Source organism: Phaseolus vulgaris, chromosome 4 (assembly GCF_000499845.2).
Source record: "Phaseolus vulgaris cultivar G19833 chromosome 4, P. vulgaris v2.0, whole genome shotgun sequence".
Classification (NCBI taxonomy): domain Eukaryota; kingdom Viridiplantae; phylum Streptophyta; class Magnoliopsida; order Fabales; family Fabaceae; genus Phaseolus; species Phaseolus vulgaris.
Window position 1 is genome coordinate 39,454,800 of NC_023756.2, and position 27,552 is coordinate 39,482,351.

A 27,552-nucleotide genomic window follows, 5' to 3' on the forward strand; every position below is an offset into this window, starting at 1 on the left:
AAGAACATTTTGCTTAAGCAATAATATCAGTTAAAATAATTTTTGTTCTCCAGTTTCTCCTTACTCAAGTTACCATAGGTTGCTTGAGCAATATGTTTTATCGTTTGAGCATCGAAGTAATGCTTGAGCAATACTCATTTATTTTACTCACGAAACTAAATAAGAGACTCATAACACATATAACTTTATCAGATAAGTGATAAGCTTCTAGAGAAAATAGAATTTCTACCATCTTTCTCTTGTTCAAATCTTTACTCCTTAAGTGAGGAAAGATATAACTCAAACGTCTCAACTGATCAAACTTCGGTCATAGATTAAAACAATTGATTAAATTTCAAACCAATAATGAGTTCAAACTGTAGGAACTAATTGAAGGAAATAAGAGAAGACAAAAGGTTGTAGAAACTAATTGAATGATTGAAGGTAATTGCACAAGATTGCAAAATTGTTGTGCTGATCTTATTCATTTTGATTTACTTCAATAATATATATAATAAAATTATAATTATTGGAAGCTATAAAATAGGAATACTAACATGTCTGTAAACTGACCATTAATGCAATAATAAGGGTAAAATAGTTTAAGGGTAATAAAATCAGAATTAATAATAATAAAATCAGAATTAATAACTAACATCCTCCCTTAATTCTGATTTGGAACAACCTTCCTATTTGTCCCAAATCTCTTAACTTGATGAAAACATTGATCTTCAATGGCTTAGTGGAAATATCTGCAATCTGATATTCTGATCTGCAATATTCCAATTTGATCATGTTCTTTCCAACAAGATTAATTGCAGAGACATTGTCAACATAAATCTTAATTGGAACATCTAGATTAAAACCAATTTGAGTCATGATATTGTTTTTCTCAATCGCCATCAATTCTTTATTCATAGTCTCTTGCCATTTAGGGTGTTGAATGGCATCTGCAAATCTCACGGATTCTGATTCTGCAAGAAAAACAAAGTGAACTAAATCTTCATTATTATCAACTTCATCATCAAGATTTACTTCACAATCTTGAAGGTGTACAGGTTGTCGCTGTTGCCTTCTTATGCAATTGGAGCTACAACTTCAGGTTGAATTACATCTTCAGGTTGAACTGCAGGTGCTTTAGGTTGAGCTGCAGGTGCTTCAAGAGTGACTCCATCTTCCACATCATCGTTCAAAACGTAAATATATCGTTTTTATAAGAAAATGATAAAAAATGGTAAGAAGAAGAGATGCTTATTATTCTTATGTGTATATTACATCACTCATGTATAGGAAATATATAGGGAGTTTCTCTCTCCCAAATTACAATCTAATTAGGTAGGATACTAATCATGAGATTCTATAATTATTAAATTAATTGCATATAATTGGGTACAATATCGTCAAATATTGCATACAATAATTGCATATAATTTGATAATTATTATTTCCTTAATACTCCCCTCAAGTTGGTAGGTGAAGATCAAGAACCCCCAACTTGTGTCGTAGCGTCAAAAATCGTTTTTTGCCCAATGCCTTCGTAAAAATATCTGCGAGCTGATACTGTGTCGGTACATATGAAGGACTGATTATCCCAGCTTGTAATTTTTCTCGCACAATGTGGCAATCTATCTCAATGTGTTTTGTGCGTTCATGAAATACTGGGTTTGCTGCTATATGTAATGCCGCTTGATTGTCACAGAAAAGTTGAACTGGCAAGTTACATGGCACCTTTAAATCCTGCAACAGATATCGCAACCAAACTATCTCCAAACAAGTATTGGCCATTGCGCGGTATTCTGCTTCCGCTGATGATCTTGATACGTTTGTCTGTTTTTTTGACTTCCATGAGATAATAGAGGAACCAAGAAAAATGCAATATCCAGATACTGATCTCCGAGTTGTCTGACAACCTCCCCAGTCTGAGTCACAATAAGCTGTTAATGTCAGATTGTTTTCGGATGACAATAGTAATCCTTGTCCTGGTGATCCTTTGATGTACTTTAGGACTCGAATTGCGGCATCCAAATGAGGTTTCCGTGGATTCTGTATATATTGACTTAGGGTCCGAACCGAAAATGCTATGTCAGGTCGAGTAACCGTGAGGTATATCAATCGTCCCACGAGTCGCCTGTATTTGACTGGATCCTTTAATAACTCTCCATCGTCTGGTGTGAGTTTTAGGTATTGTTCCATTGGAAATTTGTCTGGACGAGCACCTGTGAGTCCCGTATCCTGCAAAATATCAAGCGCATATTTTCTTTGGGACATGTAAATACCAGCTTTGGAACGGGAAAATTCAATCCCTAGAAAATATTTTAGGTCTCCAAGATCTTTAATGCGAAATTGTTGTAATAAACAATCTTTAACACGCTGAATTTCTGTCAAATCATTTCCTGTCAGAAGAATATCATCCACATAAATCAAAAGGACAGTAAATGATGAGTTATTCTGTCTTGTGAATAGAGAGTAATCTGTCTTGGACTGTTGAAATCCTACAGATTTAATCACATGAGAAAATGTTGAAAACCATGTTCGAGATGCTTGTTTGAGACCATAAAGGGATTTGTTGAGTCGACATACAATGTTCTCCCCCTGTCGATGGGTGGCAAGTCCATGTAAATAATTTCATGCAATGTGCCATGTAAGAAGGCATTTTGCACTTCTAGCTGGTGAGTAAACCAATTTCTGGCTGCTGCAATGGTGAGGAGACACCTCAAAGTTGTTAATTTTGCTGTTGGTGAAAAAGTTTCAGAATAGTCGACACCTTCAATCTGAGTGTACCCCTTTGCGACAAGGCGCGCCTTATATCTGTCGACGCTACCATCTGAGTTGTACTTTATTTTATAGACCCATTTGCATCCGATGGGTTTCTGCCCAGCGGGTAACGGTGTTAAGGTCCACCTTTGATTTAGCTGCAAGGCGGAAAGCTCTTCGTCCATTGCTTTTTGCCAATTTGGATCAAGGATAACTTGAGCATAAGTGTGAGGTTCTTTGGTGGCTGTGATGTTAGCAAGATATGCACTATGTGTAGAAGAAAATCGTGAATTAGAAAGAAAATGATGCATAGGATACCTGGTTCCATTCGGTCGGTCTTGGGCAGTGGTCGAATGATTGGCTTGGGATCCCGTTACGTAGTCTTGAAGCCAGGAAGGTTGGGTTGATGTGCGACTGGATCGTCGAACAGGAAGGTCGGTTGGAGAAGGTTTGGTAATGGGTGGTAAACTTCTTGGCATGGGAGAAGAAGGTTGGTCTACTGGAGGTTCAGGTGTATTATGACGAGTAGGAGAAGAATGTTGGTTTGATGGAGGTTCAGGTGCATTGTGACGAGTAGGAGAAGAGAGTTGGTTTGATGGAGGTTCAGGTGTATTGTGACGAGTAGGAGAAAAAGGTTGGTTTGATGGAGGTTCAGGTGCATTGTGATGAGTAAGAGAAGAAGGTTGATCGAGTGAATGCTGGACAGGAGTAGGTAAGTCAATGTCAATAGTGGGCAAAATACCTTGTAATGGAGGTGAGGATTGTGTCTGTGACTGTTGGCAGAATGGGAAAACAGTTTCATGGAAGATGACATCCCGACTTGTAAAAAAAGTGTCTGCATCTATATCAAATAATTTGTATGCTTTTTGACTGTGAGGATAACCAATGAAAATGCATTGTCGGGCACGCGGATCAAATTTTTGCTTAGGTGAAACAACAGTTGCGTAACAGAGGCAACCAAAAGTTTTTAGGTGAGAAAGTGAAGGTGGTTGATTATACAGTAGCTCAAAAGGTGATTTATTTTTTAGTAAAGGTGATGGCAAGCGATTAATGATATATGTGGCGGTTAAGACGCATTCTCCCCAAAATTATAATGGTAAATTGGACTGAAATAGGAGGGCTCGTGCTGTGTTTAAAACATGTCTATGTTTGCGTTCTACTACTCCATTTTGTTGAGGAGTGTAAACGCAAGTGCGTTGACATTCAATACCTTTTTTGAGAAAAAAATCATACATTGAAATAAATTCCAGTCCGTTGTCAACGCGGATGGTTTTAATAGATGCCTGAAATTGATTTTGTGCAAATGTAATGAATGACTCTAAGAGATGTTGGGTTTCAGATTTGTGATTCATAAGAAATAGCCAAGTACATCTAGTATAGTCATAGACTATAGTGAGAAAAAAACGTTTTCCAAAATGAGTTGGGGTTTTGTGAGGACCCCAAATGTCACAATGCAATAGATTAAATGGAGAATGAGATTTTATTGTGCTTAAAGGAAAGGGTAGCCTTGTCTGTTTAGCTTTGGGACAAATACTACAATGATTATGAATGGGAATGAGATTTTTACTGATAGGGATAGGTAGTAGGGAAGATACAAGCTGTAGACACGCCGGAGAAGGATGTCCAAGGTGCTTGTGCCATAAATCAGGATCGGTCGATATTTGAGATGCGTGGGCTTGGTTTGGAAGAGGGGACATGTAGTATAAGCCTGCGTGTTGTTTACCCGAGCCAATCATCCTCCCCGTAGCCAAGTCCTGTAAAACGCAACCATGTGGAGTAAAAACGACACAACAATTTAGTGAACTGGTTATCTTACTAATGGACATGAGATTTAAATTAAAAGAAGGAACACAAAGAACATCTTTGAGAGTGATTTTGTCATTGAATTTAATTGTGCCTGTAGATGAGATGGGCGCAGTTGAGCCGGTGGGCAGATTAACATTTGAAATAAATGATGATGAGGTGTGTGTGAAAAATTGTGAATCAGATGCAATGTGATCGGTTGCTCCGCTATCCAAAATCCATGGTTTCGTAAAAGCAGAATTAGAAGAGGAGTTATGGGCAAGCAGACCTGCAGAGCTAACAAACGTGTCACTTTTACCGTTATTGTTGAGCGAGTAAATAGCCCTTGCCAATTGCTGAATTTGCTCAGCACTGAAGCGTTGTACGAGGTTTCTATCAAACTCGTTACTGGTGCCTTCTTTACAAGACATGATTTTTTTTATTTAGGGGATAGAAATGGAGAGGCTGTCAGGGCACCAAGATCGGTGCTCTGATACCATATAAGAAAATGATAAAAAATGGTAAGAAGAAGAGATGTTTATTATTCTTATGTGTATATTACATCACTCATGTATAGGAAATATATAGGGAGTTTCTCTCTCCCAAATTACAATCTAATTAGGTAGGATACTAATCATGAGATTCTATAATTATTAAATTAATTGCATATAATTGGGTACAATATCGTCAAATATTGCATACAATAATTGCATATAATTTGATAATTATTATTTCCTTAATAGTTTTTCTGAATCCATTTCAACTGTTGCATTCCATTGCCATTCCTCATCTTCGGCAAATGTAACATCACGACTAACAATCACCTTCTTTGTCATTGGATTGTACAGTTTGTATCCCCCATGCTTATATCCAATGAAAATGGTCTTCACTGTCTTATCATCCAACTTCGATCTTACTGCCTTGGGGACATGAACATAAGTAATTGACCCAAATACCTTCAAGTGTTTCACATTGGGTTTGAATCCGCTTCATGCCTCAATCGGAGTTGTTTTAGGAACACTTTGAGTGAGTGAACTGTTTATCAAATATACCGCACATGTTACGGCCTCAGCCCAAAAATAATTTGGCATACCTTTTGCTTTAAGCATGTTCCTCGCCATGTTCATGATTTTTCTATTTTTTCTCTCAGCAACTCCGTTGTGTTGAGGTGTGTAGGGACAAGTTATGTTATGCTGCAACCCAAGTTCTTCACAGTGCCTCTTGAACTCATCATTAGACTTGTACTCACCCCCTCCATCACTATGCACCATCTTAATTTGTCTGTCACTCTGTCTTTCAACAAATGCTTTAAATATTTTAAAGAAGTGGAATACCTCATCCTTGCTTTTCAATAGATAAATCCAGGTTTTCCTTGAAAAATCATCAATAAAGGTTAAAAAATACTTATTACCTCCAATTGATGGTATGTTCATCGGGCCACAAACATCTATATGAACAAGCTCCAAAGGAATTTTTGCACGCCAAGGCTCCTTAACAAATGGTATCCTATGATTCTTTCCAAAAATGCAAGCCTCACACAATTGATCAGGGTGATGAATATGGGGTAAACCATTCACTAAATTTCGTTTGGAGAGATTTTCCAAACTCTAAAAATTTAAGTGCCCAAAGCGTAAATGTCATAACCACGATTCATTATTCACTATTGCATTCAAGCACTTGAAATCACCCATATGAATATCTACTGGAAACATGCGGTTTTTTGATAAAAAGGTTTTAAGAATCAAACTACCTTTTTTATCAAAAATTAAGAATTTATTTTCAACTATGTGCATCACTCTCAGCCAGTTGTCCTATACTCAACAACTTACTTTTCATATTAGGTACATAGAAAACATCATAGTTGTACCTGTTATCACCATTCTTCAATGTGATAAGAATTCACCCTTTTCCAGTCACCGGAACGAACCTGCCATCATCGAATTTCACTTTTGTGCGAAATGAGTCATCCAAATCTGCAAACAACTCCTTTTGACCACACATATGATTTGTGCAACCTGTATCCAAATACCAAGTCTGATTGTTTGGTGTTTCATTTGATGTGGCCGCCATTAGTATTGCATGATCCTTTTCATCTTGTACGTGATTACTATCTTCTTGAGCACAATTGGCAGCATGATTATCATCTTTTGATCTACACTCATTTGCATAATAGCCACGTTTATGGCAATTATAACACTCAACATTTGATTTATTATAAATGCCTCTTCATCCTTCGCGACCACTTTCCCCGCGCCAAGAGTTATTTGAACTTGGATTGTGATTGTTACCAGTGTTGTTTTGCTCAGCGCCTCCATGATTCTGGCCACCACGTCCTTTGCTGGAATAACTACCACCATGTACCCGTCCTTTGCCTCGTGAACTACCGTGTTTATGATAGGAGCTACCAATTGAGGCTTGTGCTTGTAAAGCCTGTTCAATTGGTTTTTCAATCTTATTGTCATTCATCCGCTGCTCATGCACTCGTAAGGAACCAGACAATAACCTTACTGTCATTTTTGAAATGCCATTGGCCTCTTCAATTGCGGCAACAACATGTTCAAATCTGGGAGTTAAAGATTTCAAAATCTTCTCCACCTTTGCCTCATCTGAATGTGTTTCACCATTGGTCTTCATCTGATTTGTTAAGGCAAGAACTTTATTTATATAGGCATCAATAGTCTCGGTGGTTTCCATCTGCATCAATTCATATTGGCGTCTTAGGGTTTGAAGACACACCCTCTTGATCTTGTCATCACCTTTATAATTGGTTGACAAAATTGTCCAAGCCTCACTGGCAGTTGTTGCTCCTTCTATCTGCTCAAACGTCTCGTCATTCATCCCTTGATGGATGAGATACAAAACCTTATTGTCCTTCTTCTTTTGGTCACGATGCGCTACTCGTTGCGCCTCAGTTGCATTAACAACTAATGCAGACACTCCACTCTCAACAAAATCCCATAATTCATGATAATCAAACAAAACTCTCATCTACACACACCACCGATTGTAATTTTTTTCCATCAAGGATAAGGACTGATAATTGGGTAGAATTCATGATAACAGACTGGCTCTGATACCAGTTGTATGAACTAATTGAAGGAAATAAGAGAAGACAAAAGGTTGTAGAAACGGATTGAAGGTAATTGCACAAGATTGCAAAACTATTGTGCTGATCTTATTCATTTTGATTTACTTCAATAATATATATAATAAAATTACAATTACTGGAAGTTATGAAATAGGAATACTAACATGCATGCTTGTAAACTGACCATTAATGCAATAATAAGGGTAAGATAATTTATGAGTAATAAAATCAGAATTAATAATAATAAAATCTGAATTAATAACCAACACAAACACTAGAAGAAAAACAATTATAAGATTTTTAGAATAAGAAAACATTTACTCAAAATTAAAATATGATCTAATAAAAATTATTCAAAAGTACTTAACTACTATATGATAGGATTTGATTTCGAAAGAGATACCAAAAAGAATTAAGATTTAAAAAAAAAAAAACGGAGGAAAGTGAAAGAGAAAGGATGTATGAAATGAGAAGAGAAAAACTTGTGGAAGAAGGAGGAGAAAAAAAAAGAAAAGAAAAGAAAAAAGAAATGAAAAGAGGATAAGTGGATCTAATCCAAGGGTTTTACACTTTAATAATCAGAGCAATGCACGTAAAAAAAAGGATTTACATTTTATTTCCAACTTTGATTTGGATGTGAATATTAATAAATCAACATAAATATTTTGGTTTAAGCATTCTACATTCCTCCTCGAAAATTTAAGGCCCGTTTTAGGAAAAAATAATATAAGAATTGAAATAAATAAATGATTTTTTTTTTTATAAATTAAAATTAGTTTATGCATAAATTAATTTGTAAAAACCTTATTATATATATTAATTAATATTTTCAAAATTTATATATAAATAAATTTTAATTTTTAATAAATTCTTATATTTGTTTCATTTTATATTACTCTGGTCCAAGTGCATCACGAAATGCCATTTTTTTTATATATATTTAGATATTTTAACATTATATTTGTCTTAAAATAATTGATGTTTTAGATTTTAAAGTTTAATTAATATTTTTATTCTTCTAAAATACGCCTTTATTTAATATTTACAATTAATATTTATAACTAGTAATGCGTTATCCTAATTTCTCATGACATTATCCAGATTTGGTGGAATGTGACTTTGATTCTTAGGAAATTTTCGCCTCATCCAGATTTGGTGGAATGTGCCTTTGATTCTTAGGGAATTTTCGCAACTTGTCTTAACTGCTATTTATTATAGTTATTCTATAAATATGTTTTCGACCGCGATCACTTAGACTAAGTGATGTGACTCATTCGATATCTCACAGGTAAACTATTGAAAATGAGTTTCTCTCATTCAAACCATTATCTCCTCCAAGCTATTTGCCACGCCCATCTATCTATATCCCACAACCCCGCTTCTCTCACCTTGATAGAATGTTTTAGGGCGTTTGCATATAGTTTAGGGAATGTCACCTTATTTTTGGCCCATTTCCCACAACCTAAGCACAATTATCTTCAAACCAGTTCTGGTTTTCATGTGTTCCTATATTCTGAATGCCCCTCCACCATTTTCATCCTTTACACCTAATAGTAGCTCCCACATGCCCCATACAACCATATTTTGAGTGAATGACATCTTTTCATATACCACTAGCTTTTGAATCCAACCTCCACTTCCACTTAGCTAATAGTGTTAGATTAAACAATTTTATGTTCTTAACCCTCCAACCCTCCCATATCATAATTCTTGCAAATGTCATCCCACTTCACCCAAAAGATCTTTCTAGTTTCATGACCAATACCCAAAGAAAGTTCATTTGGGTTTCCTAATTTCTTTCTCCAAATAAGAGAGTATTCTAAAGAAACAAAATCCTTGTAAGTCAGAAAAGTTTACACTACAAGAAAAATCATTAAATAAAAACTAATTTTATAAATAAAAAATTAATTAGTTACTATATTAATTAAATTAAATATTAATTTATAGACTAAAAATATTATATATAAAGTAGTTTCTATTCAACCATATTTAACACTATTATAAAGACTCACTTAATCTCCTCATGTGTGTGACCAAAAAATCTTCACTGTTGCAACTTTTCTTAGAAGAATTCCATTGTGTTCTTACACATGTTGGTTCAAAGTGAAGGATATATCATACTATTTTTATTTATAAAATAGTATATAATTTAATTAATATAATAATTAATTATTTTTTATCTTTTATTTAATGATTTTTTTAGTAATATTATAATATGTGTGGAACACTTTATTTATGTGGTTTTTTGACATTTGCTTTCCCTGAACTCTTTGTTCACATTCATTCCATCACAATGTAATAAGAAATAATGGTAAAAACATAGCTGGGTCAAAGCCAGAAGTTTGGCTTAATCACGAAGAGAAAAACTTGACCTACTAAAGAAAATTAAAATCTCACATATTTATAACATGCACAAAATTTTATTTACAATTAATATTTTTATGAATAAAATGTATAATTATATGTAGTGTAAAAGTGAGTTGAGAAACAAATTAAATGTATAATTATATATAATGTGGATGCTTACATTGTAGAGTTTGAATAGGGATGAGAGATTTAGCAAGAAAGTGGCTGGTTTTCTGTTTCCAGTGTGCCAATGGTAGTTTTCTTTCTTCAACATCACAATTTTTATACTGTTTAGATTACAACTGTGATTGCTCTATAATTATAAAAATCTAACATACCCTAAACAATACATATTTAATATATGTTTTATGAACTCACTCTTTATTAGTATATCATATATATAGTACTCTGCTATAACCTCTAATAAAAAATTGTGATCAGTGTGAATTTTTTCATTTCATATTATAAATGTACAGAAAGTCAAAGTAATATAATATTTGTAAAAAAGAGTACTGTAGATTCCATTACTCAATATTAATGGTCGTTGAAGTAGATGTAAAAAATATGGTAAAATAATAGGGGTGTGTATAAATATGTATATTTAAGTACTGAACTCATTAAAATAATATTTGAAATAATTTATATGTATATATTAAAAAAAATTTATTAAATAACAACTATTTTTTGTTTGTTAATGTATATCAATTGAAACAACATCTGATAAGGTAAAATACAAAGTAGGATCTTAATAGTTATATGAGTAAAACTGTTTTTATGTGTATTATGGAATTTGGATTTCTTTTTCTTTTTTGTATTGAGTTTTGCTCTTAACTCTATGAAAGTTAAGATTTATGTATATAGTGTTTTTATGGGATATACTCTAACATTTTTTAGTGTATGGAGTGTTGAGAAATTGAAATGTTTGGATATCCTAAAATATTCCAATTAATTTATTTATTTTTGATAAAAAAATAGAATTTTTTTAAAAAAAAGTAATTAATCATTATATTAACTAAATTATTAAATATCAATTTAAAAATTATTTATTAATAATATTTTTTTAATATTTTTTAGTTTCTAAAATAATATTTAATTTAATTAATATAATAATTATTTATTTTTTATCTTTAAAATTAGTTTTTATTTAATATATATATATATATATATATATATATATCATACATACTAGGGTTCTTTAATAGGGTATGAGACTGAACCTGTATATACATATATGTTCCCGTTTTCATATTCACTTCTGCTTTAGTTTATTAAAATATTTTTAATTTAGTTAGTACTTGATTTTAAAATTTGTAATTATAATTATTTATTTATTTTTTACATTAAATTCTTATTAATATTATATTAATATAAATTTCATAGCTATTGAATATTGAAAATGAACATATATTTTTTCTTTAAAGATGAACATTCAAACTTATAAAGTCGGTTATTATTGTAATAAGGACAATAAGATGATTATGACATAATTTGATGAAAAAGAGAGGTAGTGAAGATGCGTATATTCCCTTTAATATGAATAAATTGGTGGAAATTTATTAATTTCGGTGGGTTTACTTCTCTATATAACGATTTCCTTGCTTGATTTTTATGAATTTTAATAAATTTAAACTGATAATTTTTTTTTGAAAGATAATATTAGAAAAAAAGTATTATTAGGATTTATTTTGTGCATGCATAGCTAAAAACATTGATTTTCACTTAGAATTATTTTATAGATTATGATAAAGAATATACATTAATTCTCTCGAATGGGAACATGCAAGAGGTGACAGAAAATGATCTGATAAAAAGAAATATAGTTTTAAAAAATAATAATTTATGTTTGATGATGATGATGTGGGAAAACAGTTTAATTCTGCTATAATTCAAAAATCCAATTTGTTTTACACGCAGGTTGACTTTTTCGTGATATTTTTTTAGCCACTAAAAAAAATAAAAAGGTTTAATAGGGATACACGAAAATAAAATAAACAAGGAAATAAACCATCCTTTTTTTATATTTTACACTTATCTTAAAGTCATGTTTTTCTGTAACCATTTTTCTATTATATACATCATTTTTTTTTTGCTATGATATTCTAAAATTAGTCAATCTATTTTTTTTTATAATTTATAATATAATATTTATCTTCTAAACTTGAAGTTGTATGGTTTACTTTTTCTTATATATTTATGTTGCTATCATAAACTTATTTTGAATATTAGTTTAATATTTTAAAAATTGAATCAGTATTTCACTATATAAAAAATTAATTTTAGTTAAACATTTCAAATTATATTATATATAATATATTTTTACCTTTTGAATATAGATTAGGTCAAGGATCCATATCATAACCCAAGTATTGCACCATTAACATAGTATCCCAATTAAATTAATGTCTAAATCAGTTTTCAAAATTATATCCATTTAGAGACCTTAAACATCAAATTTTGAAAATATTTGTAAGTACAAAACTTGTCTTCTTTTTTTTCTACGTTTCTCATGAAGTTTCTGAGGACGGCACCTAAACTTTTCACGTGTATTCTGAAAATGTTGAAACCAAGTTTGCACGATAATCACAATTATGATTTAGTTTCAATAATTTTGCCTCTGAAAGAACCCTAGCAAGTCAGATGCCGCAAACAATGAACATATGTATGACCTTCGATAGGACATACTAGAATGAACATATGTATGACCTTCGACTTGATATAGTAGATGTGTTCGAATTGTACTGGTACATGTAAATGTTTGGTTTTTGATTTTTGTAAAGTTTTTTTGTAATTTCTTTATGTACTTTAACTGAGTTTTGAACTCAATAGATTGTATGAGGTTGATTGTTTAATGCTTTCTTGAATTAGTTTGGTTGTTACTTATTTAAGTTGAAAGATATCCTTTAGTAGAAGGTTAGTAAGGTACTAGCTTTTTATGTATAAGGGTTGAACGGTTTTGAAGTGGTTTCCATTTATTAATTTTTTATTGTTGATAAAAATAAAATATATGAGATTCAACTAAATTTTTTGGTCCAATTTTTATGTGTTTTTTTCTTAATTCTATAATTAAGAAGAGACAGAAACATAGTTGACAGAAGATAGTTAAAACAATATTTTTTGTTGAAAAACAAAGTTGACAAAACAGTATGAAAATGTCAGTATGCAGAAAATGTTTATTATTTTTAAAAATTCAAATAAAATAATTGCATATACTAACTTAAGATTGTTTTGAGATTCCCAGACAAAATAAGTCTTTAGGAAAACTGGAGGTAAAGACAGTCTGACTTTTTTTAAAGAAAAAAGAGATTGAAACCTATTATTTGTAACATGTGTTCTGAGGTCTAATTCATATTGTTTTACTTCACTTTTAAGTTTATTTTATATTAAAAATTTAAACCTATGATAATATTTTTAATATCAATTAATAAATAATTTTTTTTATTTGATGTATGAAAAATTTTATTATTTTATTTTAATAGTTGTTTAAAACTAAAATAAATACTTATAATACAAAAATAGTTAAATATATTTTTTGTCAATATATTTAAATTTAAAAGGTGAAATCATTTTGTCCAAACGTTTGAACCTAAGTATTTTGTAAACCAATTTCACATTATAATACAAAACGAAAAATATATTTAATTTTAAAAATAATTACCTATAAATGTTATAAGAAATCATTAATTTATTAATAAATTTGAGTTCGTCGGTAATTTTTAAATTATCTAACAGAATTTACCGACAGATGTAAAAAATAAAAAATGTTATAATATTTGTCTCTATCGGTTGATAAAATTAGTCAATAATTAAGTATGAATTAATATTCATTTATAATATTCGTCGCTAGCTAAACGTAAATACTATCCTTAAACGAATTTTATAATACTAATATAATTATAATAATAGTAATATTAATTAAATTATTAATAATAATAATAATCAAAATAATTATGATAATAGTAAGAATAGAAATAATATTAAAAATAAATATGATCAGTATTTTAATAACCATATTAATATTTTTCTTAATATTATAATAATAATTTTTTATAAAAGTTATAATAAATTTATTTTTTATTAATATATTTAAATAAAAATATGAAATTCATAATAATATTAATAGTAATAATAATTGTAATTATTGTAATATTAATAATAAAATGAATATTAATAATGTTAGTAATAATAATATTATTATTAATAATTATTATAATATAATAAGAATAATAATAATAATTATTATAATATAATAAGAATAATAATAATTATTATAATATAATAAGAATAATAATAATAATTATTATAATATAATAAGAATAATAATAATTATTATTATAATATAATAATAATAATAATAATCACTAAATTGTTCTTTAATACAGATTTTTCATGTATAAAGATATTTCATATTTCATTTGAATTAAAAAAAATATATATATAAATATGTAATGTTTTAATTTTAGGATATGATTATTTTTTAGAACTGTTTTTTTATTTAATAAAAGGTGTTTTATAAAACTGATTTTTGAAAACTGTTTTCGAAAACTAATACTTTCTGTTTTCATCTATAAGAAAAACAAAATACATTTTATTATCAAATGTCAATAAATTTCAGTTATTGGTACTCCATTTAATGATTTGTTCAGCTAAAATGCTCCAATTTAAATTAATATAGTACATTATCATTTACACTCTTTTTTATGAGATTATTAATAAGAGTATTTTAGAAATAATATTAGAAGATTAGTAAAATACAAGGAAGGGTATTAGAAAAAATATCTCTTTTTTTTGTATTTTTAAAAATAAAAAACTAAAATATTTCAATGTTGGTTTGTTATTCTACCTTCAATTTCTATTATTCATGTTATCTTTTTAACTTTTATTTCTCCTCCCCTGCTTCTACACACTAAAAATCAGTTTTTGAACCACAATCGGGCACATTATTATTAATATTTTATCCAAGCATATTAAAAAGGAATAATTATTTTAGAAAAATAAAGAAAATAATAACCTTTTGAACAAATTAAAATTTGAAATATTTTTTTTGATAAAATATATTTATATAGAGAAATATTCAATTTCCAATTTAATTTTTGTAACAGCGTAATATAAAAAGGGTTGAGAAGCTCCCCACCGCGATTGTTTTCCTTTTTCTTTCTCTCTTAATCTCTCTTTTCTCTTTTCATTTTTCACTTCATACCTCATCTATTTTAAAATATGATCATACCACGTTGTAGCTGAGGAGTTAAGGAACATTTCTATCTGATCAGATTTTCAAATAGAGTAAGTTCATTTTTGCTCTAAAGATCCTTTATTCTCTTTTTTTTTTCTTAGGATTTAGTCACCAATCTTAGTTAGGTTAGTTGAGAAGAGTAATCCTCTCAACTTATTCGACTATATACTGAATTTTTTGTTATCTTTGGATAACTTTTCTTAGGCCCTTAAATCTTGAAGCTTATCTAAATTGGAGGATAAAATTCTAGAGGTTGCTTGGAAAACAAATAATTAAGGTACGAGAAGTTAACTTTAATTTTTAATAGCACCCTAGGTTAGAAGATCTGGATGTGGAGGGGACGTGGTCCCAATATTCACATTCTCTTCCAGGGATGTTGTGTGTTTATATATTATTTAAACTTGTAGAAATATTAGATTTTGCTGGTTTAGTATTTAACTGTTTTTTTATGTGTTAAATAGACTTTTGAATGTTGTGGATCGCGTTTTGAATGATACTGTATGATGAAAATGGTATGAAATTGAATCGTACATTTGGGATAATGTATGAACTGATATTTGTTTGTGTATTACGTATTGATGCCTATGTGGTAACCGAGATCTCCGAGCTTCACTGATGATCTAAGTCACATAGACTAAGATATCAGGTGGTGAGAAGCTGATATGGGAGTTCATGCACCCCGTGACATATGAGATGCACAACTTCAGTTGTATTGAAGTTACCCTGATCATGTCTCTGGTAGGACTTACTTAATATGGGTCTTCCGGAAGACGTTATTTGTTATTATGTTGTTGAATATCTTGGATGTGTAGATCCATGTGAGATTTGTGTGATTTTTTTATGTTGGGATTTGAAGAAGATTGAATAATTGAGAAATTAATCATGTAATTTGGCTTTCTCTTTGTGTATATTATGAAATTTTATTTTCACTAGCATATCCTTGTTTTTCTTACTGTGTTGTGAACTGCGATCACAGTACTATGTACACGAGCAAATGATCATATAGGTGTTGGAGGTTCCAAAGAGCTTTAGGATGTTCTTTTGAATCATATATTGTAAATATTTGTATTTATATAAGTCCTAATTATGTATTAGAATGTTTTGAAAACCTATTTGTTGTTTTCCTCCTCCACTACAGAGGTGCTTCTCCTCCTCCTCCACCACGGAGCTACTTCAGTTGCTCTGCTACGGACCTGCTTATAAATGTAATGTCTTGTTCATTACGTTCCCGCTTTCTCTTCCACAAAACATACTTTTGGTTTCTTTCCTCCACCACAGAGGTGCTTCTCCTCCTCCACCAGGAAGCTGCTTCTTCTGCTCCGCCACAAAATATATCTGTTGTTCCGCCACAAACTGTTTCTGCTGCTCCGCCATGGACCTACTTATAATTGAAAAATTTTAAATGTTTTTTTCTTTGTCTTGTTCGTTACTTTCCCGCTTTCTCTTCCACAAAATCTACTTTTTTTTCACCTCCTCAACCACAAAGCTGCTTCTCCTCCTTTGCCACGAGGTTGCTTTTGCTGCTCCGCGCAAACTACATTTGCTATTACGCAATAGACTGCTTTTGCTGCTCTATTGATTGCTTTTGATCCTCTACAACGACCTGCTTTTTCTCCTCTGCAACAACCTGCTTCTGCTCCTCCGTCGCGGAATACTTCTACTCCACCGGCGCAGAATGCTTATGCTGCTCCGACGCAGACTTGCTTCTGTTTTTGCCACGGACCTGGTTTTGCTGCTCCGTCACGAATCTGCTTATAATTGTAAGTCTTTTTATGTTTTTTCTTTGTCTTGTTCGTTACTTTTCCGCTTTCCCTTCCACAAACCCTTTTCTTTTTGTTTTCAACCTCGACCACAGAGGTGTTTCTCCTCCTCGCCCTAGAGTTACTTCTGTTGCTCCGTCACGGACTACTTTTGCTGCCCTGCTAGGATCTGCTTATATTTGTAAGTCTTCTAATATTTTTTCCGTTTCTTTCCCGTTTTCTCTTCCAAAAACTTATTTATGGTTTTCCTCCTCCATCACAGAACTGCTTCTGCTGCTCCGTCGTGGACTGCTTCTGCTGCTCTATTGTGGACTACTTTTGGTGCTCCGTCGCATACTGCTTTTGCTTATCTGTCACAAACTTCCTATGTTGCTCCGTTGTGTATTGCTTATGTTGCTCTGCCACGTACTGCTCAAGTTGCTTCGCCGCATACTACTTCTACTGCTCCGCCACATACTGCTTCTGATATTCCGCCACGAACCTGCTTCTGTGTGTTTGCCACGGACTTTATGCTCCTCCGCCGCAGAATGCTTCTGCTGCTTCGACGTGGACTTGCTTCTGTTTTTGCCACGGACCTGGTTTTGCTGCACCGTCACGAATCTGTTTATAATTGTAAGTCTTTTTATGTTTTTTCTTTGTCTTGTTCGTCACTTTTTCGCTTTCTCTTCCATAAACCCTTTTCTTTTTGTTTTCAACCTCGACCACAGAGGTGCTTCTCCTCCTCGCCCCATAGCTACTTCTGTTGCTCCGCCAGGACCTGCTTATAATTGTAAGTCTTCTAATGTTGTTTCTATTTCATTCGTTTCTTTCCCGTTTTCTCTTCCAAAAACTTATTTATAGTATTCCTCCTCCATCACAGAACTACTTCCGCTGCTCCGTCGTGGACTGCTTCTGTTGCTCTATTGTGGACTACTTCTGGTACTTCGTCGCATACTGCTTTTGCTTCTCTGTCACAAACTTCCTATGTTGCTCCGCTGCATACTGCTTATGTTGCTCTGCCACGTACTGCTTAAGTTGCTTCGCCGCATATTGCTTCTGCTGCTCCGCCGCATACTGCTTTTGATATTCCGCCACGAACCTGCTTTTGTGTGTTTGCCACGGACTTTCTGCTCCTCCGCTGCAGAATGCTTCTGCTGCTTCGACGCGGACTTGCTTCTGTTTTTGCCACGGACCTGGTTTTGCTGCTCCGTCACGAATCTGTTTATAATTGTAAGTCTTTTTATGTTTTTTCTTTGTCTTGTTCGTTACTTTTTCGCTTTCTCTTCCATAAACCCTTTCCTTTTTGTTTTCAACCTCGACCACAGAGGTGCTTCTGCTCCTCGCCCCATAGCTACTTCTGTTGCTTCGCTAGGACCTGCTTATAATTGTAAGTCTTCTAATGTTTTTTCTATTTCATTCGTTTCTTTCCTGTTTTCTCTTCCAAAAACTTATTTATAGTATTCCTCCTCCATCACAGAACTGCTTCTGCTGCTCCGTCGTGGACTGCTTCTGTTGCTCTATTGTGGACTACTTCTGGTACTTCGTCGCATACTGCTTTTGCTTCTCTGTCACAAACTTCCTATGTTGCTCCGCTGCGTATTGCTTATGTTGCTCTGCCACGTACTGCTCAAGTTGCTTCGCCGCATACTGCTTCTGCTGCTCCGCCACATACTGCTTCTGATATTCCGCCACGAACCTGCTTCTGTGTGTTTGCCACGGACTTTCTGCTCCTCCGCCGCAGAATGCTTCTGCTGCTTCGACGCGGACTTGCTTCTGTTTTTGCCACGGACCTGGTTTTGCTGCTCCGTCACGAATCTGTTTATAATTGTAAGTCTTTTTATGTTTTTTCTTTGTCTTGTTCGTTACTTTTTCGCTTTCTCTTCCATAAACCCTTTTCTTTTTGTTTTCAACCTCGACCACAGAGGTGCTTCTCTTCCTCGCCCCATAGCTACTTCTGTTGCTCCGCCAGGACCTGCTTATAATTGGAAGTCTTTTAATGTTTTTTCTATTTCATTCGTTTCTTTCCCGTTTTCTCTTCCAAAAACTTATTTATAGTATTCCTCCTCCATCACAGAACTGCTTCCGCTGCTCCGTCGTGGACTGCTTCTGCTGCCCTATTGTGGACTACTTCTGGTACTTCGTCGCATACTGCTTTTGCTTCTCTGTCACAAACTTCCTATGTTGCTCCGCTGTGTACTGCTTATGTTGCTCTGCCACGTACTGCTTAAGCTACTCCGCCGCAGACTGTTTTTGCTGCTCCGCCGCATACTGCTTCTGCTCCTCCGCCACATATTGCTTTTGTGTATCCGCCACGGACTTGCTTATAATTGTAAGTCTTTTAATTTTTTTTTCTTAGTCTTGTTCGTTATTTTACACTATCTCTTTCACAAAATATTTTTGTTTTTCCTTCTCCATCATAGAGGTGCTTCTCCTCCTCCACTACAATGTTACTTCTGTTGCTCCGCCATGGACTTGCTTCTGTTTGTTCGCCATGGACTTGCTTCTGTTTCTCTGCCACGAACTGTTTCTGCTACTCTGCCACAAATTTCTTTTGTTGCTCTGCCACTGACTGTTTCTGCTATTTTGCCACAGACTTCTTTTGCTGCTTTGCCACGAAAAATCTGTTATTCCGCCAATGATTGCTTCTGCTACTCCGCCACAAACGGCTTTTGTTGTTCCGCCACGAACCTACTTTGGTGTTCTATCACAAACCTTTATCTGCTACTCCGCCACGGACCTGCTTCTGCTGCTCCGCCACGGATTTGCTTATAATTGAAAGTCTTTTAATGTTTTTTTTTGTCTTGTTCGTTACTTTATTGCTTTCTCTTCCACAAAACCTATTTCTTGTTTTCCTTCTCCACCATAAAGCTACTTCTCCTACTCCACCACGGAACTACTTCTGTTGCTTCACCACGGGGTTGCTTTTGATGCTTCACCACATACTGCTTTTGCTGATTCATCACAGATTGCTTCTGCTGCTCCGCCACGAACTCCTTTTTCTGCTCTGCACGGATTGCTTCTGTTGCTCCGTTACGGACCTGTTTATGTGTCTCCGTCATGGACCTGCTTATTTTCATTATGAATTCACTATCAGAAAACTATTTTATTTTAACTTTTCCAAATATTTATTTTAAAATATCTAGGAAATACTCCACACTTTTTCAAACTTGAGTGATTTAAAAACATAATTATAAGTCTTTTAATGTTTTTTTCTTTGTCCTTTCGTTACTCTCCTGCTTTCTCTTGCACAAAACCTATTTCTGATTCTCCTCCTCCGCCACGGAGCTGCTTCTGTTTCTCTGCACGAACTGCTTTTGTTGCTTCACCACAGACTGCTTCTCCTGCTTCGCCACGGAGCTGCTTCTGCTTCTTTGCACGAATTGCTTCTGCTGCTCCGCCATGAACTTCTTCTGCTGTTCTGCCACAGACTTCTTCTGTTGTTCCTCCACGTATTGCCTCTACTAATTCGCCACGTACTACGTCTACTAATCCTCCAAAAACTGATTATGCTGCTCCGCTGCTTATAATTGTAAGTCTTTTAATATTTTTTTTGTCTTATTCGTTAGTTTCCGCTTTCTCTTCCACAAAACCTATTTCTGAATTTCCTCCTCTATCACGGAGCTGCTTCTACTGCTCTGATGCAAACTATTTCTGCTGCTTTGTCGCGAACGACTTCTGCTTCTCCGCCACGAACTGCTTCTACTGCTCCGCCACGGACCTACTTATGTTTCTCCATCGTGGAATCGCTTTTCTACAAAGGTAATTGGTTTGTTTTTTCTCTTCTCAGTACATATTTTTATTATTCAGGGAGAGAAACACACTCGTTGACGTTTTCTCTCTCACGCTCCAATATATGGTCCACCACCATTGTTCTCTCCGACGAACGCAACACCACTATCATCACCATTGATTTTGCTCTTTTTTTCATTATCCTTTGTCCATTTCCTTTTTCGATTTCTACTGTGGGCGTTGAATTTTCTGAGATGCTCGTGTCATGTTCAGATTTGAACAATTGCCGTTGCTATTTGACCATGTATAGGTTGTTGTTTTTTGTACCTATTCTTTTTCAAATCCAGATTATTAATAGTTTATTGTCTTATCTCCTAATTATGAGAGCTCATTTTCTCACATTCATGTATTACCGAGAAACAATTCATTTTAAAACTGTGAAGAGTTGTTTGGTTCTAACACAATTTTAAAACTATAATGGTTGTAGTTGGGCTAATAGCTTATAGGGTATATTTTGCAAGGAAGAATGTGTCTGGTTGAAAGACAAGTTTTGTGAGTGGATACCTTTATGCGAACAATCTTTTCTAAGATTTTTCATTGTGGGTCCAAAAGTATAACAATGATAATATCATGTTGACACATTGCATAAACGACACCTTTAATTTGTGATTAAAGTTTATCTAAATTAAGAACTGATGTGTTTGTTTGATCAGCTTATTTAGCCACATGGTTATATTTAAATTGTTGTCGTTGCTTACATGTTATGGTTGTTAATTTCGTTGTTTTAGTGTCATACAATTCCTTGCTGAATAAGTGCTTTACTGAGGTAGCATCATGTTCATTGTGTTTTTTTTCTCATCTATTTGAAATCCATGATTGTCCTATTTAGCTTCTGTTATAGCACAAACTAATTTGAATTTACTTTGAATCTTTCTCACAACAAATTTATCAGGAAGTAGTTGTCAAAGAATTTGGTATACCCATCTAGTATCAACGTTTTTGGTTATGGGCAAAGCGCCAAAACAACACATACAGGCCAAATAGAGCATTAACACCTCAGGAAAAAGCACAATCAATAAGTAGAAAGGACTTCTAGTGTTATTTTTGTCAATAGTCGGTTGGCTACCATGTTTTTATTAGCGTAATGTTAAGTATATTAACTTCATTTATAGGCTTAGTAGATTGTGAATTTGAAGACTGATGTCTTTGTTTTCTTCAATGCTTGTTTAGGATACTCCAAATGTGTATCAACGTGTCTAATGTTTGCAAACATGAAATGTAGATATATTTTGGATGTTTGATAATATATAATAATAAAAATTTTTAGTTGTTAATTAATAGTGTGCAATAGGTGTGGAGTGACCTTACAGTGCTATAGGACTTATGTGGTGTACTATTTTTAAGCTTTGTTGGTAGCAGTTGCTTTCTTGGCAAGTTGTCAATATAGTAGCTCTTACCTTGGTAGGGAATCTTTCCTCTTTACTCACTTGTTTTCTGAGTTATAGAATTAATTTGTTTGTTGCTCAGTTTTTAATACTTTTGTAATTTGGGTTGCTTTTGTTTTCACAAACAATTACGGGTTTATGGTAGGATCCAAAAAACACCATGTGACTTCTATTCTATTTCCAGCTACTGCCCTAGCTCCATGGATCGTTGTTCAAACAACCCTGACATTTTGTTTTCTCTGCCTCTTTAGCATAGATATATGTTCTTCACCCCACAACACACTTCAATTAGTATCTCATCTCTTTGCATTCATTGCTTGTTGGATGTTGTTTTATTTAATTTTATGCTACCTTTCTCATTTCACTATTAATGAAATATGTGTATTTTCAGTGCTGTTTTCAATAATAGTTGGTTGGCTACCATGTTTTTATTTGCTTAATTTTAAGTATATTAAATTCATTTATAAGCTTAGTAATTAATGAATTTGTAGACTAATCTGTTTGTTTTCTTCAATACTATGGATGCTTGTTTAGGATACTCCAAATGTGCATCAACATGTCTAATGTTTGCAAACATGAAATGTATATATATTTCGGAGGTCTGATAATATATAATAAGAAAGACTCTTAATTATTAACAAATAGTATGCAGTAGGTGTGGAGTGACCTTACAGTGCTACGAAACTTTTGTGGTGTATTGTTTTAGAGTTCTGTTGGTAGCAACTACTTTCTTGGCAAGTTGTCAATATAGCAACTCTTACCTTGGTGGGAAAACTTTTCTCTTTACTCACCTGTTTTTTGAGTTATAGAATTCATTTGTTTGTTGTTTAGTTTTAATACTTTTGTAATTTGGGATGGTTTTGTTTTCCCGAACAATTAGGGGTTTATGGTAGAATCCAAAAAACGCCATGTGACATCTATTTTGTTGTCAGGTACTAACCTAGCTCCTTGCATCGTTGATGAAACAGCTCTGGCATTTTTTGTTCTCTGCCTCTATAGCATAAATCTTTGTTCTTTACCCCACTACACAATTCTATTAGTGTCTCAGTTGTTTTCATCGATGCTTGTCGGTCTTTGTTTTATTTAATTTTATGCTACGTTTCTCATTTCACTGCTAATGAAATTTGTGTATTTCTAGTGTTGTTTTAAAAAATAGTTGGATCGCTACCATGTTTTTATTAACTTAATGTTAAGTATATTAACTTCATTTATAAGCTTAGTAATTTGTTAATTTAAAGATTGGTATCTTTGTTTTCTTCAATACTATGGATGCTTGTTTAGGATACTCCAAATGTGTATCAATATGTCTATATTTGCAAACATGAAATGTAGATATATTTCAGATATCTGATAATATATAATAAGAAAGACATTTAGTTATTAATAAATAGTGTGCAGTTTGTGTGGAGTGACCTTACAGTGCTACGGGACTTTTGTGGTGTATTGTTTTAGAGCTCTGTTGGTAGCAGCTGCTTTCTTGGCAAGGTTTCAGTATAACAGCTCTTACCTTGGTGGAAAAAATTTCCTCTTTACTCGTTTTTTGAGTTATAGAATTCATTGGTTTGTTGTTCAGTTTTAATACTTTTGTAGATTGGGTTGGTTTTCTTTTCCCAAACAATTAGGGGTTTGTGGTACGATCCAAATATCACCATGTGACTTCTATTCCCTTTCAAGTACTAACCTAGCCTTTTGTGTTCTCTGCCTCTCTAGCATAGATCTTTGTTCTTTACCCCATAACACACTTCTATTAGTCTCTCAACTGTTTTCATCCATTGCTTGTTGGTCTTTGTTTTATTTAATTTTATGCTACCCTTCTCATTTCACTGTTAATGAAATTTGTGTATTTCCAGTGTTGGTTTAAAAAATAGTTGGATGGCTGACATGTTTTTATTAACTTAATGTTAAGTATATTAACTTCATTTATAAGCTTAGTAATTTGTGAATTTGAAGACTGATATCTTTGTTTTCTTCAATACTATGGATGCTTGTTTAGGATACTCCAAATGTGTATCAACATGTCTAATGTTTGCAAACACGAAATGTAGATATATTTCCGAGTTATGATAATATATAATAAGAAAGACTCTTAGTTATTAATAAAGAGTGTGCAGTAGGTGTGGAGTTACCTTACAGTGCTACAGGGACTTTTGTGGTGTATTGTTTTTAAGCTCTGTTGGTAGCAACTGCTTTCTTGGCAAGTTGTCAATATAGTAGTTGTTACCTTGGCGGAAAAAATTTCCTCTTTACTCACCTGTTTTCTGAGTTATAGAATTCATTTGTTTTTTGTTCAGTTTTTAATACTCTTGAAATTTGGGTTGGTTTTGTTTTCCCAAACTATTAGGGTTTTATGGTAGGATCCAAAAAACACCATGTGACTTCTATTTGTTTTCAGGTACTAACCTAGCTCCCTGCATCGTTGTTGAAACAATTCTGGCATTTTGTGTTCTCTGCCTCTCTAGCATAGATCTATGTTCTTTACCCCACAACACACTTCTATTAGTCTTTCATCTGTTTGCATTCATTGCTTGTTGGTCTTTGTTTTATTTAATTTTATGTTACTTTTCTCATTTCACTGTTAATGAAATTTGTGTATTTCCAGTGCTGTTTTCATAAATAGGTGGTTGGCTGCCATGTTTTTATTAACTTAATCTTAAGTATATTAAAATAATTTATAAGCTTAGTAATTTGTGAATTTGAAGACTGATCACTTTGTTTTCTTCAATATTATGGATGCTTGTTTAGGATACTCCAAATGTGTATTGACATGTCTAATGTTTGCAAACATGAAATGTAGATATATTTCTGAGTTGTGCCAATATATAATAATAAAGATTCTTAGTTTTTAATAAAGAGTGTGCAGTAGGTGTGAAGTGTCCTTACAGTGCTACGGGACTTATCTGTTGTATTGTTTTTAAGCTTTGTTGGTAGCAACTGCTTTCTTGGCAAGTTGTCAAATATAACATCTCTTACCTTGGTGGAAAATATCTTCTTTACTCACTTGTTTTATGAGTTATAGAATTCATTTGTTTTTTGTTCGGTTTTTATTACTTTTGTAATTTGGGTTGGTTTTGTTTTGCTAAACAATTAGGGGTTTATGGTAGGATCAAAAACACCATGTGACTTCTATTTTGTTTTCAAGTACTAACCTAGCTCCCTGCATCGTTGTTGAAACAACTCTTGCATTTTGTGTTCTCTGCCTCTCTAGCATAAATCTCTATTCTTTATCCCACAACATTTTTATTAGTCTCTCATTTGTTTGCATCTATTTCTTGTTGGTCTTTGTTTTATTTAATTTTATGTTACCTTTCTCATTTCACTGTTAATGAACTTTGTGTATTTCAAGTGTTGTTTCTATAAATAGGTGGTTGGCTGTCATCTTTTTATTAGCTTAATGTTAAGTATATTAACTTCATTTATAAGCTTAATAATTTTTGAATTTGACGACTGATCTTTTTATTTTTTTTTCAATACTATGGATGCTTGTTTAGGATACTCCAATTGTGTATCAACATGTCTAATGTTTGCAAACATGAAATGTAAATATATTTCTGAGTTCTGCAAATATATAATAAGAAAGAATCTTAGTTATTAACAAATAGTGTGCAGTAGGTGTGGAGTAACCTTACAGTGCTACGGGAGTTATGTGGTGTATTGTTTTTAAGCTTTGTTGGTAGCAGTTGCTTTCTTGGCAAGTTGTCAATCTAACAGCTCTTACCTTGGTGGGAAAAATTTCCTCTTTACTCACTTGTTTTATGAGTTATAGAATTCATTTGTTTGTTGTTCAGTTTTTAATACTTTTGTAATTTGGGTTGGTTTTGTTTTCCCAAACAATTACGGGTTTATGGTAAGATCCAAAAAACACCACGTGACTTCTATTCTATTTCCAGCTACTGCCCTAGCTCCCTGCATCGTTGTTCAAACAACCTTGACATTTTGTTTTCTCTGCCTCTCTAGTATAGATCTTTGTTCTTTACCCCACAACACACTTCAATTAGTATCTTATCTCTTTGCTTCCATTGCTTGTTGGAATTTGTTTTATTTAATTTTATGCTAGATTTTCGTTTCACTGTTAATGAAATTTGTGTGTTTTCTTAAATTTACTGCTCTCTGTTTGGGTCTTTCTGAAGCGTTATGTTAAGGTATGTCACGTGGTCTACTCGCCCAAAAAATCTAATGTATTATGTTTTTATATATTAATTTTATTTATTCTATTTCATTCATGTGTTCTTATACTATTAATTATGGATATGCCCTTTATTTTTTACCATTTATCTATTAATCCCATTTTTTCAATATCATTCATGTTTATCTCATATCTATAATCGGGGTGGTGCAAAAACTATTTAGTGTTATCTTATTTTAACTTTATTTTTTTAAATGATGGAGCTTTTAGCTATAATTATAAAGATGTAGTATTATAAATATACCCTATTTATCTTATATGAAAGACATTTTTCTATTTTATGCAAGTTCCAACAAATAGTATTTTTCTATTCTATTTTAGTTTGGCATTCTCTTTAAAAATATCTTATTTCTCATGTGAATTCTCATCCTATAGAGAATAATAATAAGAAGTCTCATCCCTCATGTGCACCTCATAGGTTAATTCTACTACTAAGATCAATTATGTACCTGAATTTCAATTTGATAATACAAATGAATTGTCCATGATCTATATCTGAACCTACTCCAAAGTTACAATTTGATGAAAAAGGGGAAGAAAATGTGGATATTGAGATGCAAACTGAATAATCAAAGCATGTATCACGTAAAAGATCACGGCTTGTTGATATCATTGGTAAGCTTGAATCAATAACATTGCAAACTCACATTGTATTTGTTTTTTATGTTCGTCCTCTTAAGCTAACAATAATTTTGACCGATAGTGAAGGAAAAAAAGTTAGAAAACAATTAACAACGAATTATGTGTAGTTTTTATTTGTTGATGAGAGGATTCTTGTGAATTGGAATAACGAGAACCAACCAGTTGATGATAGTGGAGCATTGTTGAATAGGTTTTTAGGTTGTGTTGCAAGAAATGTTAATGCATTTCCTATTAGCTAACAAAGTTGGAGGAAGATTACCAAAGATTACAAAGAATATATACTTAAGAAAAAACCATTCAAGTAATTTATTTTTGGATTTTCCTATGTTTTAATTGATATTATATTGCAATTATCATTAAATTTACTTGTGTAATAATTTTGAAGGCTAAGTTTGAAGTTGAATCTGATGCTCATGTAAGATATTTCTTCAAATCACTTAACACAAAATGGACTAAGTATAGGCAACAACTATGGCAACAAAGAGATGATGAAACACACAATAGAGATGAAATTATTGCAATGTGTCCAGAAGTAATGAACAAAAACCATTGGGCTTCTTTTGTTGACTATTGTTTAAATTCAAGTACTAAAAACTACTTTATTCTTTAAAGTGTTGATTTATTTATATTTACTT